The sequence below is a fragment of the Semicossyphus pulcher genome, unplaced genomic scaffold (assembly GCF_022749685.1).
Source record: "Semicossyphus pulcher isolate SPU_LCO1_2020_fin unplaced genomic scaffold, fSemPul1.0.p SCAF_9, whole genome shotgun sequence".
Lineage (NCBI taxonomy): Eukaryota > Metazoa > Chordata > Actinopteri > Labriformes > Labridae > Semicossyphus > Semicossyphus pulcher.
The window spans coordinates 27,072,230-27,086,608 of NW_027211770.1; the positions used below are offsets into that span (position 1 = coordinate 27,072,230).

At 43.9% G+C, this 14,379-nt stretch overlaps 1 protein-coding gene across 11 annotated transcripts in view; it reads right to left on the reverse strand.

Moving 5' to 3' along the window:
• syngap1b (synaptic Ras GTPase activating protein 1b) overlaps window positions 1-14,379 on the reverse strand; it is a 188,236-nt gene that overhangs the window by 70,701 nt on the left and 103,156 nt on the right. The window contains exon 1 of one of the 11 annotated variants that reach the window (XM_069656054.1): window positions 4,530-5,250. The exons of the other annotated variants lie outside the window; for them this stretch is intronic. The gene's annotated coding sequence lies outside the window, so the exon portion shown is untranslated. Of the gene's footprint in view, window positions 1-4,529; window positions 5,251-14,379 lie in introns of those variants that run through there. 11 annotated transcript variants of the gene reach the window in all.

The following is a 14,379-nucleotide window of genomic DNA, read 5'->3' on the forward strand; positions in this document are numbered from 1 at the left end:
GAAATAAGAAAATCCCACTCTAATAACTCAAAGCCTCTCTCCTATGTTGTGTTCCCATACGTCTGCTTTAAAGGAGAAATACGCCCCTGGAAAAAGCCGCTGTCAGTCAAAGCTGGTGTTCTCTGTAATTGATGGAAGCAATAATATTTGAAATTGATGCCACAGCTGTAGAGAAACAGCTCGCGGTTTCGGCCATTCTTCATTCCTACAACACCCAGCGTGCATTGCGCCCCTCCCTCTAAAAGGAACGGCCCAGCGAGAGACGCTGGAGTGAAATACTACCGTTTTCGCTGCAGGCAATGGCTCAGAGCGGTGCAGAACCTGAAATACGATGAGAATATACCGGTGGTTTGTCTGAAAAATCTTCAGGTCTGCAGTCTACGTTTCAAACCTGATGTGAGGTTTTCCAGCGCCCATTGGAGAAGCGGATAGCGTCCTCTAAAGGCACAGAGCCAAATTGCATTTTTTCCCTACCATAATGGCGTAAGCTCTCCGTAACAGCGTGATAGGACTGAGGTTTAAAATCAAGGAACTGGCCCTTTAAGGACTATAACTTAAAATAATACACTATATCTATTCTTAGCAGCCTTTAACAAGCATCATTTCCCATAAGCCCCAGGCCACCCAGGGATAAACGTCAAGGCTCGACAGGGGAGGCCGAGTTTAGGGGACCATGGTTATTCAGACATGTCTGTAATGACAGCAGCACAGAGACGACTGAATAGTTTAGCAGTTTTAGCAGCTTACAGCGTCTGTGTGAGTGTTGATGTATTTTATGTATACAGACCAAGTCATGATGACGTCAGTACCTCTGATGCTAAGCTTGTACATTTTCATTGAGCTGTAGTTTATTTATGCTCCAAGAGTATTAAGGTGAAGGTTCTCAGTCTTCCAGGTCATAGTGATTCAAAGCTTAATCCAAAAGGCAACTGGACTCGGTGGAGGTTCTTGAAGACGTTGGTGGGACCACCAACACCAGAGGGTGTGAACCACTCTCAGGGATACTAGCCCAGGTTATCGCCTCACACTTGATTACCACATGTATTAGCATATTAATGACCTATAGGCTTATATTTCCGACTTCGTCCACCAGTCAGGTTGGAACTGAAGACGGCTTTCGGATGGGAGGTGAAACGTCTTCAAGAACGTCAACCAAGTCCAGCTGCCGTTTGGATTAAGCTTCATTGTTTTACTTTGTTAAAAATCTATTTTCACTTCTAAAAGCAAAGAATGTTGGGAAGGCCAATTAGTTTTCAACAACAGATTGCATAGAGTTAAGAGTCTGTCCAAGATGTCTGTAACGGCGTCAGCTATGTGGAGTCAGAGTGCAACTAAGCCCCGCCCACATTGGAGAAGAAAACAAGCCATTGCCTTTCACTGACAATGAGTTGCATGCAGGTGCCTACTTGTCACTTTGTTAGCAAAAGAGAGGAACATGTGTGAAAGCTGCAGTGTGGTGGGTGTACTACCAACAGGTTAAAAAAATAAGCTTTATATGCATCCAAACCGAAAAACACCTTTAAGAAGACAGATGTGGATACAGGCAGGAAGATGTGAGACATCAGGAGGAAGAATGGAAACACCGTAGGATCTTTACGCTGCAGACTTTGAGGCTAAGCTATTCAAGGCCTGGTTGTGATCATTGTTAGTTAACGACGATTATACCTGATTTTACAGACAGTTCAGTCAGCTCACGTTTGCAATAGTTTGAAATATGTATTGCAGCAGAACATAGCTTGTGTTTGGCCTTTCCGATTCGCCTCATCACTACAGATTTATGTTACATGCTGAAATTTGAGGAGTGATGAGATGTTATCTTAAACTTCCTCTAGCCGGAGCCTGCAGGTGGATGCTGGGGTGGTGTCAGGGCTGAAAGTATGAGCGCAGTGGTGGCAGCGGTGGCAATGACGGAGCAGATGGAGAGACCGGAAATCTTGCAGGTTAAATAGACGCCACACTGGGAGGAAGTGTTTGTCAGGTGATTGTGGAGAGTGACGCATGTCAAGTGGGAAATCAGTGCAGCTTAAGTTGCCTGCCTTGAACTATCTCGCAGGTTTCGCTCCATTTGTACATCCATCCGTCCATTATCTATACCGCTTATCCTGTTCAGGGTCGCGGGGGGGCTGGAGCCTATCCCAGCTGTCATTGGGCGAGAGGCGGGGTTACACCCTGGACTGATCACCAGTCAATCACAGGGCTGACACATAAGCCCTTTTTACACTGCGGTTCCGCCTCAGCGCCGTAACGAAGCTCCGCCGTCGTGCAGCCTTTGCCATTTTACATTGGACCAGGCAACGCCCGCGTAAAGCCGCGCCAGTGTGTGTTTTTACACAGCATTCTGGCGTTGCGGAAGCAAAACGTGCACGAGGTGTAAACAAACAGCGTGTGCTTCAAATACACACACACAGCGCTGCTTCGCCCTGCCGGCTCCGCTTTTTACACAGACACCGTTTGTCTCTGTTACTACCTCCGATGCCGTCTCAGAGGCGGAATGACTTCACCCCACCATTCTGCCTCTGTGCGTTTTACATAGAAGACAGAACATAACAGAGGCGTAAAAATCCCGCCTTTGGAGTCACCGATGGACCTAACGAGCATGTCTTTGGACTGTGGGAGGAAGCCGGAGTACCCACGCATTCACTGGGAGAACATGCAAACTCCACACTGAAAGGCCCACTACGTCTGAACCAGGAACCTTCCAGCTTCCAGTTAACATATCAGAGTATTTCATGTCTGGCTATTTAGTGGAATCATTTCTCCAAAAAAAGCCAAGTAAGGCGGAGGAGTTTTTCTCCTCTTGTCTTGGAGACATGTGGCACGGTAATAATTTTTGGCCATCCTGAAATTAGATATTTTAAGCTAGCAGGCATTTTGTTAGCTCCTGTGTGTAGCAGCCACAATTTCTTACTCCTCCAGCAGGCATGGCGTGTGAGAATGACACATTGTGTTCTGTCCCTATAAGGAGTAAAAGCCAAGATTTCTGCCTCTGCTGCTTTAATTTTAACCAATCTTAAAAACAGTCTCCAACAGGCCCCTGCAGCTTTGCAGAAGTGCAAACCTAAGCACCGCTTTAAATGCTAAATCAAGCGCTGATTATGATTAACTTTCTGTCAAGCAACTGATCATTTCAGCAAGGCAGAAAAACATATAAAATACCCTGCAAACCTTGGCTGCAAAACCCGAGAAGCCGGCTCTAAAATAGACATAAACTGTTACATAAAGAAGTCAAACGATCTCGAGTGTGAACGTTACACAACAGCTGAAAGTGCAAAATATACCACAGCTACTGTACAGCTAAATGATGGTGCTTTGGATTATCAGTAACTGTAGCTACAAAATGACAAATAATTACAAACACAGTGAGAAAGAGGCTCCAGCCAACAGTCGGATCCTGATACATTTTGACTGCTGATCACAAGTTTCTCCACTCGACATGAGCAGAAGGAGCCAAGTTGGAATGAAACCAGGATTCTGGACCATCCTTTGTTTTCTCAGAGCTGATCCGCCTGGCAAAGTGGCTTTTATGTTTCAAAACCACAAGCCACGAGTAGAAAACAAGTTCTTCTCCTGCATTTGTTTGATGCTAAAACTGTCAAAGGCAGATTTTCATATGATGACATTTAGCGTGAAGCAGAAAGAAGTAAGTTGTCGTGCTGGGTTAAGAGAAATTAGTCGGATAATGTCAGAATCTGGGTAATATTGATAGTGCCATTTCCCTGCTGGTGCTTGTGACGTTAACGTTGTGCCTCGGGTGTCTGAGGTAAACTTTTAAGCAGGGGAGCTTCATTCTGAAGTGTCAATCAAACGCCTGCAGATTTTATTTGCCTCAGCGGGAAGTGAAGGCAGAGGAGTGTCTCTTTGCCTCCCTGCAGATGCACCTGGTGCAGCTTCAACGCAAAGAAAAGACGGGTCTAATTTTGGATGGAGCTCGTGCTTCACATTGGGAATTTTTTGATATTTCAAGAGCAAAAAGAGGAGAGTACAGTCTGATCTGATTCACTGGGAGAACACTGCCATGGCGCACTGTACTGTACATGAAGCATTTTATTGATCTTTCAAAAGATCCTCAGAAAAATCTACTGAGCTGTCCAGCATTAGAGGAGCGGCACAGACAAATGGCTTTCTGCTTGATTGTTACATCGCATGTGATGAAACAGCAGATGGGAGCGGTGCACTATTTGTGCTCATGAGCTTGGTGAAACACACAGAGAAAAAGTGATGTCATCGAACAAGAGATGGGTGCAAACGAGGTGAGGATTAGCAGCACATTAACACACTGCGTTTACTTTGAGGCTGCTTTTTAAGTAAGGACGAGTTTACAAAATGAATACGCCCACTCAGAAAACATGACCCCTGGAATAAAAGGTTGTTTCAATCTTGTTTTAAAACTGCACTTTTTAAGGACATTGTGACGTGTATGAAAACAACATAATGCACACATTGTTTGCCTTTATGATAGAAGAAGTTGGACTCACATATATATATGGATTAAGGGGGAAAAAACAGACAAGAAGACGAGTATGTCCTACCTATATCAGGTGGGGCTTGTTGTGCTTTGTGTCCCGACTTCTAGAGACAGTGTCTCCGGGTTAGCAGTCTTTGTGACCCCACAGAAAGCTGATTTCAGCTAATACTGGCGATGCATTCACTGACTTCAGCAGCCTGTATTCCACTGAGTCTCTGTGTCTGAAACTGCAGCAGCTCCGTAGTTTGTGTTACATTCCAGCGAGCATCGGCTCCTGTTCCGAATCGATACTCCAAAAGCACACAGTGATACGAACGTCTATAAATAACTGAGCGTGTTGGTGTATCTGCAAACGGCACCTGCCAACAAGTGTCATGACACACACGTGTTTGTCTGACTGTCTGACAGGCAGGTGACCGTCCTCTGGAGGGTTTATAAGGCCGTGTTCAAGTTCCAGGCAGAAAAGTATTGCTCAGATAGTCGGCGCTGAAATTAGCCTAGAAAAAAAAACAGCAATCAAAAGGACTCTTACTAACGCAAAGCCAGGGAAATCAATTCCACTACATAAGCCCAATACTGCAAAACACTTCCATGTGCAAATGAATGATGGCCCGAAATCAATCTGTGACCTTTAAATATTTCATAGACAAATAGGTATATGAATAAATGATGAATCGCCAGCCTCCACTATCAAGGCACCTGGAAACAGGGCTCCTTCAAGCTATCTGGATATATATATATATATATTAGAGTAAGTGAGTTTTAAGGTAGAGATAGAAAAGTGGTCCTTAATACATCTAAAGTACAATTCTATAGAAATATCACAGAAAACTATAAACTATATGTAATACTCTAAAGAAATATTTTAGCCTAGTAATATTTAAGACATAAAAAGTACCATCAAGTGCAATATGGTGACCATAAACTCACTACGGAGCTCCACAGACACACTAGAAAGATTACAGGATTATTGTTAGGATTATTCTCTCTGATTTATCAACTACAAGCTATGAAGAAACAGGAACCATCACACAAGGTTAAAGTGGTGTAAAGTGGCCTTTAAGTGGGAGGATGTCCTTCCAAAGGGTGCTGCTCAGGTAAATTCGCAACTGCAGGCCTTTACTTGTGCTGAATTTACCTTTCAGGTGACCCAAAAGTGCCACGTTGATAAGAGTACAGGGTGACAGTTATTAAGTAGGCCACTGTTCGTTATCTCGCATCTTCGGACTAATTAGTGAGAGGTAAAACGACGTAAAAACAAACACTCCCAAAGCCAGCTGAGTGTTATAATTTCACACTGAGGCACTGTTCATCCTCCCCCCGCCTCCCCCCGGCAGCAGCAGCCTGCTTCTTCAGCACCGGCAGCAGCGGCTGTTCCGCGGCGGGCAGTCCGGCTGAGAGCTCCTCCTCCCCGGCCTCTCCCTGTCCTCTCTCCCCGCTGCCCTCCGCCCCGACCCTGCACTCGCAATTCCGGTGACCGACGGAAGATCCGCTGAGGCCAATTTCTCTCATCTTTTAGATGGGAATGTTTCTGCGATGCTTTCCTTAGTGGGTGTCCGCCTTGTGCATGTCAGAAATGAACTTGCCAAGGATGGATGGGTGAAAGGTAGACGCGTCTCTACTTTGGACTCAGGAGAAAACCGGCGTAATCAAAAGCTACACGCAGAGGGAAAAAAGCTGCGTGATTGGATGTGCATCCGTGTATGTGCACGTGCATGTGAGCGTGCGTATCCGCGCCATGTGTGCGTGAATGAGCGTTTCGGTGCGCAATAGGTCCGCCTCTCCGCATGTGCGCCAATGTACAGGCGGAGAAGACTCGCTGCGCTCCGCTCCCTGCTGCGCCTTTCCGTCCTGAACGGACTCCTCCAGCGGGGCAGCCAGTGAGCGAACAGGAGGAATCAAAACGGAAGCTTTAATTTCCAATGCAGGCGGATTTCTGTGGACAAGCACCAAAAACCACAGAGCGCTGTGGGAAGAGAGAAAAAACGAAGTGGAGTGGCCAAGAAACAAGCCACAGCATAAAGTAGTCTAAAAACTGCAATGCCTGAAAACTGAGCGCGTGCCAGCAGCTGACAGGCAGCACAAGACGAAGAAAAAAAACGAGGCGATGATGGTAACTTAGTCCCTCGTCTTTCTTCCCAACAAACGGCGGTTCATCCTCAAGTAATCCGCCTGGCAAGCGATGGACGGTGTAGCGTCTCCTGTCTGCTGCCTGGACGCAGATAATCCTGCACAGGTGGACAGCAGTACAGTTTGGAGAGGGAGCAGCAGTGCACTGATGCCCTGCGCTTCAATCTCTCTCTCTCTCTCTCTCCCTCGCTCCCTCTCTGGTTCCAGTAGTGTGTAAGAGAGAGAAATAGAGAGAGAAAGTGGAAGAGAGAAATGTTTAAAAGGGGTGGGGCTGACTGGATCCCCACTGGGACCTGGAGAGGTTTTAAGCCCTGCAAGTAGCCCTCATCACTTATCCTCTATCGATTTATTCCTCTCCTCCTTTTCCCCCCTTTTCCTCTAACCCTGTTCTTTTTTTCCTTTCTCCTTCTTCTGGAGTGTGCACACAGCACAGTGTGAAGTTCAGAGCCAGGGGCAAATGTGTGGGAAGCATGCAAGCATGTTATTACTCACACAATATACTGTACGTCCACAAAGCCCCGAGAGTACCACCTGCCTGTGCATACTGTTAAACACACACACACACGCACAGGGAAATCATGACCGATCAAAATCAAGAATGATAATTTTATACTCAAGCCTCGCACGACCCTGGTTAATTTCCCATGAGCTTGCATGCCTCTCCATAGAAATACATAGATACTGCTCAGAAATCCATATAATAACCAGCCAGGCAATAGATTCAATTATGTAAATGGAGCCAACGTTGAATCCACACCTCAGCGCAGACCGTGTCTGAGAGTTGAAGTGAAACAAGCGACATAAAGTACCTTTTAATTTCAGTCTTGAGGACATCAGCATTGATTGGGCTTTCAGCAATGATAAGCAATCAGCACTTCCAGAGGGGTAAAGGGTATCTTAGATCAGTTTCCATGACAACTGTGGGTTTTGAAGCAACTTTTTTAACCATCTGTGTGTTATGACACTGTACTGGTGCTTTAAACGCCGCACCACTGTCTCTTTGATGCTGCATGTGGTTTAAAGGTGGAGAGAGATAACGACCTACGCGCTCGTCATTCATGCTTTTTACACCCAGTGACCACCGTAGGTTCATATCAAAGAATAGAGATCTACATCTGGCTGATGAAGATGACAAAGTCTGCCCCGCAGCTAAGCCGAGAATGTGTTTAAACAGACTTTATTTGGGTTTAACCTCCAACACTTCCTGCTCGTGCCACCTTCAAAAAGCTCCCAATCATCAGAGGCTGCAGAGACCGGCTTTAGGGATTCCAACAAACATTTCAGCTACTTTACCCCCCACAGTTTCTTTCTCTCCTCCTCTCCTGTTGTCTTTTCCACTCCCTCTCTCTCTTTCTAACACAGCCTGTCTGTCTGCTCTATAATTATTTCCATGGTTACCATTAAGGATGTGAAGCTAAGCCTGATGCACTATGGTAGTAATCTTTTCCTCTCCCCTGCCTGTTCCCTCTGTCGTTTCTTCTTCTTCTTTTGCTACGTTAGTCTCTGCAGCTTTCTTCACACGCTCCTTTCTAGCTGCTACGTCTGCAATCTGCTTAAAACCAACATTTAATTTGGAAGCTTATAGCTTTCCAGTACGTGCACAAAATCATACTCATGTAATCCATATGTAAGCAAGCCGTGCAGTCGGCCTGTGCCGTCAGCATGAATCATATCATGTTGTGTTGCTATGTGTGCACGCTAAGACGCTGCAGGAGGCTTGTAGATCAACAACCGCGCTGCTGAAGTGTTCTTAAGCAAGGCGGAGGGAAGGGAAGTGGAAGAGGTTATTACGGTTTGAGGATTCTGGAAATAAAAGTTCCTTCATTTTTTGCCGATACACAATGTGAGGTGACAGTTGGAGCCCTTCTGAGGCTTACATGGGGATGAATCATCAGTATCAATGATGAGTAATTCTGCTAAAATATCTGCTTCTTAGATGAAAAGCTAAAGGCCTAACACTGTATACATAAAAACACTTTCTGGGAAATCAAAACTCTCTTGCAAAGTTAGATGAGAAAATGATTGTCTGAACAGTAAGAATGAAGATACAGCTAGCCGGTAAGCTTAGCTTAGCACAAAGACTGGAAACAGGGGGAAACTGCTAGCCTGGCTCATTCCAAAGATAATAAAATGTAGCAACCAGAACCTCCAGAGGCAGACCGAAAAATTAATGATAATTACTTCATTTATTACAATCTAAATACCGAGTGTGAAATAGGGATGGGCATTTCATGCAAAAATACAACTCGATATTCAACTATTATTCGCTACTATTCCACACAGAACTCTTGGACGGCTGCAGAAGTCTTTGCATTTCCCCGGTTGTGAATCTCACAGCACCACACCTGTTTTACCGGCACCTGGCACCAATGCTTTTAATTTAATGGCAGTTAGCAAACAGCTTTCAGATGCGATACGGCCCCCATCTGGCGGTAGTATCGCATTACTAGGTGCCGGTAAAACAAAAGAACAATATATTTTTAAGATGAGATAAGAGTTGCTTGAACTTTTCCTTTTTTATATAAATAAATGACTTTTCAAATATTCAAAATTCATGACCCATCCCTAGTGGGAAAACAACAAAACATTTTTTTTTCCGAGGACTTAGGTGTGGAACTATTTCTTCAGTCACTTCATACGGTCTCAGCTACTTGCCTAGAGGTCACTTCACCCAGAGAGAAGTAGTCCTACAAATTTACATCCATAAAACCTCTACCTGTCATTTTTACACCTTGTCTTTTTGAGATTACATTTGTACAAAAGTTATGCCTTAATTAGTGAGCTAACTTTGGACAGCTTAACAATCTTCCCCCTTGTCGCTAGTCTGCAAGGTAAGCTAACCAACAGCTCGCTCTAGAATTAAACTTACCGCACCGAAATGAGAGTATCAGTCCTGTTATCTTACTCTGAGCATGAGGGGAGTCTTTTATTCACAAAATCTTCTCCTTTACGGACATTAGTTGGAAGACTCCAAAGACATATGCAGCCACTGAGCTGAAGACTTACACAGGCGCCGTGTTTTGTTCTAATTTGCAATAAGCCATTTTCAATGACATTACTGGACCTCTGATTTACACACCTGACTGACTTTTCCCTTATCAATGATGGCTGTTAAAGTATTTAGAATCATTTGCCATTGGCTGACTATAAATTCCTAAAACAAATTTGAGGAGTGTATACTATTGTAAAATGAAATTGTTAAACTTCAGACTCCATGAATATCATTAAAAGAATAACTTGCATGGGAATATTCAGAGGTAAGAATACTTACAATCTCGGCCTCTCCTGCTGTGCAACCACATGAGCTCTGCTGAACCTGACCCTCCACTCAAACTCCATCAAGTGTAACATGATGACTCTGTTCAAAGGTTTAATATCTTGTTAAATTGGTTCTTTGGTATGCGTTTCAGGTGCAGGGTGTTCGCTTCTTTCCATCAAAATTTCAGAGCAGTGGAAATCTTTAAAAATCCTGCTGGGAAATTAGTTGGATTTCACCACGGGCTCTTTTGTATCTTTAAATTAAAGTTCAATAAAAGTAGTGTTGTCTTTGTATTTCTGAGGCTCTTGCTCTTTTGTGGCTCTGTTTGCTCTCAAACACATGCTTACCGTTGTCCTGACTCCCTGATGCAAGGTTAAAGCACACATTAACGACTGTTTTGTGGCTGACTGATTCTCATTTTCCCTTTTAAGACTGCTTTTTTTTAACTTGAAGAAAAAAACAATTGCTGCAATTACTCTTTATTTCACAAGAGAAAAGACATTTATCATAATAAATGCTGTAATTAGTTCAGACATGCTCTGTCAAACCGCATTAGCCAACTTCTAACAGCGCAGATCCCAACTCCAGGGAACTCGCTTCCATCACAGGTCATATGACGTGTAATGGAAGTGATCTCACACCGATATGTCTACCAGACTTCCCCCACCTCCTCCCTGTCTGTCCAAACTTGACCAAGCTGCCAACAGCGCTAACTCCAGTGGAACCACTTGCAGAGGCGACACCAGCTTGTGTCAGCCTCCGTGTTTCCGACGGACAGATAACGGGAGGGTCTGGCTGACAGCAGAGGAAGGAACCAGAGGAGTTGTATCAGGAAACACACTGTGACAGCCGGACCCCTGAAGAGCTGCAGGAGAAAATGGAAAGACGGGAGGGGGGCCCGGGTGTTGCATTGTAAGAAGTGCCACAGAGAAAAGTCTTGTTTTCTGTGACGGGATGATGGATGGTTGAACAAGGAGGACAGAAGTAGACATGTGCACACTGCCACCTGGCCGGGCTTAATGCCAAGGCGGGATGAGTGGTGTGGAGGATGAGCTGGCGTGTGAGCATGGTGTGTATTATTCTTCATTCTAACTTTTCTCTGGCCGGTGGGGATGCTCCGATCAATCAGGCAGCAACAGACTTGGATCATTTTTTACTTCAAATGACTTTGTTGTAAAAATGTGAAGATCAGAACCAAAGGTCAGAAACAGCTTTGGGCGAATAAACAAATTGAGACAGTGTTTTCATCGTGCGATCCATCATAGCTGCCCAAACTTCAACACACGAGAGTCAAGGCAATTCTTGTAGCTGTTTCTACAGGGACTTTCTCCAGAGGAACCTAAACTTTAATGTCAATCCAATGCAAGGTGCTTAATGTTTCTTGAGGCTGTAAGGGTTGTGCAACAGCTTCATGGCGTTCTTATGTCTTTCACTTATGACTGTTGTGTATTATGTGGAACATGTGCAAAATAGGTAATGTGTAATATATATTGATTTTGATTGTCACTGGTATGTGCTTCTCTGTTCGCACCTAAATGTATGCGGTCCCTAAGGGGACAATAAAGTTTATCATATTGCATCAAATCATGTCATGTCGTATCACATCGTATCGTGTCATGTCATATTGTATTGTATCGTTTCATGTCTTATTGTGTCATGTCGTATCTAATTGTATCGTGTCATGTGGCATCGTGTCATGTCGTATCATATCATGTCGTATTGTATTGTACCGTGTCATGTAGTATTGTATCGTGTCATGTCATATTGTGTTATGTTGTGTCGTATTGTATCGTGTCATGTCGTAACGCATCATGTCATGTCGTATCGTGTCATATTGTATTGCATTATAACCTATTGTTGGAGCTTGTCTATGCCTCTAGCTCAAGAATTGGCAATGGTATGGCAATGCTGGTCTGTGGGCAGGGATGGATATCCCAACCACTGCCAAATAGGTAGCCATAAAATCTGGCCCAGATATTCATGGTTCCCAGAGGATGAAGTGTGATAACTTTGGTACCTCCAGCACCACGAGCAGGTTGATATTTTTGGCTTTTACTGAAAGAAGAGATTTCAGCTGTTGAATTCCCTTGCTATAAATCTGATATCCATAACTTCATTTCTCTTGGCTCCATAAGCAGCAAACACTTTTTAAGTTTCCAGTGAAATATTTCAACATCTACTGGATGGACTGGCACAAAAACATTGTTCTGACATTTGAAATTTGCCAGATAATGTTTCCTAATAACTGAGGGGCCCTTGACTTTTCCTCTAGTGCCATCATGAGGTTGACATTTGTGGTTTTGGATGAAATCTCCTGACATTCGTCCAGCACCATTATCAGGTGAAAACCTTTATTTTTCCAATACTTGGATTTATGACCGTTTACTGGGGCTAATTCAGTGTTTTTACCAGTTATAATTACAGGTCTGTTGGTTTAGGAGGGAAGGAAAGCTCTGTGGATAATTCGGTGCACAGTATAAACCCTGAGAACGGATAACACTGAAAGGTCATTTTATGACTCCGTTAGGTTTACAGGCTGTTGCACCAACATTTCCCTGGAACTTGGACACTGCTGGATAAACCAAAAGTGAAGAGATTCGACTGACGAAATGTGTTTCTGCTCCAGGTGTTTTTCATCGAATACTCAAGTCATTGATTTTCAGGAGGCAGCTCTCCCTAAACATGCAAACTAAAGAGAACTCCCAACAGCTATTCCCATATATTGCTACCGCGGTGACATCGCAAACAGGATGAGACGTAGCAATGCATAACAGTCATCCAAATATGGTCACTTCTGGTTCCAAGATTGTGACGGCCAATACTTATAATAAAATTGGGTATATTAGCATGCTAACATTATAGCACAAAACCTGCTTCATATCAGCATGTCATTTTGAGCATGTTGGCACGCTGACGTCAGCCCTCGGCTTCACAGAGCTACTAAAAGAAACTCATTCAGAATATCGGTGCTTAAAAGGATTAAAAAGCCGGTTAGATAAATTGAATATGAGATTTAATGAATTGCAGTTTCCATTTAATTGCCTATTACGTTTGACATTAGTAATCAGTGTAATGTTTTAAATAGTGACTCCAACCTTGAATACAAAATGGAAAGAATGAGACGAGCTGAATTGGAGGATTTGACAGGGTCGTTGACGTGAGATGATTCGGTAAAGACGTTGAAGGTTAAGAACTCATTGGTGATCAGTATCACTGATACTAATGGTAACAAAGTAATGATTGATTTGATTCACTTTCTTTCCTCTTTCCATCGGCCCACTGCTCCAAGTGTCTGCAGCTCTGGACCAGTTTTAAATATCCTCAGGATCACGTCAACAATAGTCACTGTTTTTCATTATTTAGAGCTCAATCTCATATTTTTCCACTGCCATTTTGCAGATTCAAATCAGAGCATTTCCAAATAAAAAGCCCACATTTTTAACCTTTAAAATACTGCCACCTGCCAATGGTGCACTGACCACCCACACAAACACAGCTCTGCAGCTCTTGTTTTCTGCTTTCCAGTTATTGCAAAGTCACTTGTGAATCATCAATGCCTCGCCAACCACGGCTGTGCCAGAGGATGCGGAAGGATGGAGGAGGTGGCTATGAAATCCAACAATGCCAGGTCGATCCTCAGGTACGTCCTTGTGGGAAGCAATCTTCCAAAGTTGTCATGGAGAGAAAGATCTCCTCAAGAAGTGATGTAATTCTACACTGACATGGACGGCTGGGTAGACACAAGGCTTTTGTTTTGTTGGGTTTTTTTTGGCTTTTGCCTTTGTTGGATAGGACAGCTAAGGAGAGACAGGAAATGTGGGGAGTGGAGAGTGGGGGATGACATGCAGGAGAAGAACCTGCGATCTGTGCATTGAGGACTGTGGCCTCTGTACATGGGGTTCCTGCTCTACCAGTTGAGCTGAACCAGCGCCCCAGCTTTTATTGTTTTAAACGTGAAGCCAATCTGAGGTTACCTGAAACCTGTGTTTTTATTTAATGGCCAGCAGGGAGCGAATCCGCTTCAAGGAGAAGTCAGATTGTATGAACCAGAGAAAGTAACCCTGATTTATTAAATCAGTAAACATTTTCCTAGTGAGTTTATGGTTTCAAGTTTCAAGTCTTCTTCAATACAGCATGACGTTGATTTTGTAAAGTTTGGTTCCATTTATAGTAAAATAGTCGATAAAGCAGGTTATGCTTTTAGGTGTGTCTACCTGTGATAGACATGTCGCTACCAGAGTGACATCTCAGAGGCGTCACAGAGACGTAGCAATGGTCACTTCTGGTTCCAGAAAAACAAGATGGCGACGGCCAATACTTACCGTAAAATTCGGTGTATAAGACGCACTTTCAATACATTTTTCTCCATCTATAAAGTGGGCTGTGTCCTGTACACCGGTGCGACCAATATACCGGTATAAAATGCAGAGATCTGTATTTTACTGTGTTACGGTATTTAACCCAGACGATGGTGCTATAATCTAGCTAAAGCTTCGTTACGGACATGCAGCAACATAATCCTCAC